The sequence below is a fragment of the Phaseolus vulgaris genome, chromosome 8 (genome assembly GCF_000499845.2).
Source record: "Phaseolus vulgaris cultivar G19833 chromosome 8, P. vulgaris v2.0, whole genome shotgun sequence".
Classification (NCBI taxonomy): domain Eukaryota; kingdom Viridiplantae; phylum Streptophyta; class Magnoliopsida; order Fabales; family Fabaceae; genus Phaseolus; species Phaseolus vulgaris.
The window spans coordinates 35,825,989-35,826,968 of record NC_023752.2 but is presented as its reverse complement, the minus strand read 5'-3'; the positions used below and the strand labels follow the sequence as shown (position 1 = coordinate 35,826,968).

Here is a 980-nt window from a genome sequence, read left to right as displayed (position 1 = left end):
CGACTCTTGATGAGCGACTCGTAGAAGGGTCCTGGCGTGATTCCCTTCCTGAAAGCATGCACCATCATGTCCTCATCCTTAGTGTGCAGCCTCACCACCTGTGCCTCGAATCGGTTGAGCTATTCCTTTAAGGACTCTCCCTAATACTGTCTTACGTCAAAGAGATCGTAAGAGACTGGCGAGGGAGCCCGATTGGCTATGTACTGCTCCCTGAACAGTGTGGAAAACTGCTTAAATGATGTTACGTGTCCGTCGGGGAGGCTGACGAATCAATCTAGCGTTGTGTCTGTCAGCATGCTCATGAACAGCTTGCAATGCACTGCATCAGAGCCCCCAGTTAGCATTATCTGTCTGTGAAAGGTCGTGAGATGAGCCTCTGGGTCCTCTACACCTGTAAAAAATTTTGCAAAGATTTATTCCATTATCCCGCTACATGAAAGCAAAGTCTGATATTTCTATGTTTAAACAAGGATCAGATGAAGCCATATCTGAAACATGGGAGAGATTCAAAGTGATGCTGAGAAAATGCCCAAATCATGAATTTGAAGATAATGGGCTCAAAATACAAAAATGCTTTTAGACACTGCAGCTGGTGGTACAATGATGGTTGTTGATGTAGAACACGAAACAAATATTATTGATGCATTGGCATCAACAGACTATCAAGCCCATAATGATAGAAAGATTCAGCACAAGAAAGGGATGATGGACCGTATTACTTGAGATGCAATTCTGGCTCAAAATAAAATTCTAGCACAACAGGTTGAAGCATTGACTAACAAGATGTCTAAGTTGTCGCAACAATAATAATTATTAGAATAATATGCCTTAAGGTTGGAGAAGAAATCAGAACCAAAGTTTTGGGTGGAAACAAGATGTTGGTCATCCAATAGGAAAACTTCTATTCAACAACAACCACTCCATCCTTCAATTCAGAAGTGACTAAGAAAATTTGAGGACTCCATAGAGATATTCATGCA

General features: G+C 41.5%; 1 pseudogene; it reads right to left on the bottom strand.

Annotated features, from left to right (window-relative positions):
- Nucleotides 1–436: 436 nt before the first annotated feature.
- On the bottom strand, nucleotides 437–543 carry LOC137827387 (small nucleolar RNA R71; annotated as a pseudogene).
- Nucleotides 544–980: the final 437 nt, after the last annotated feature.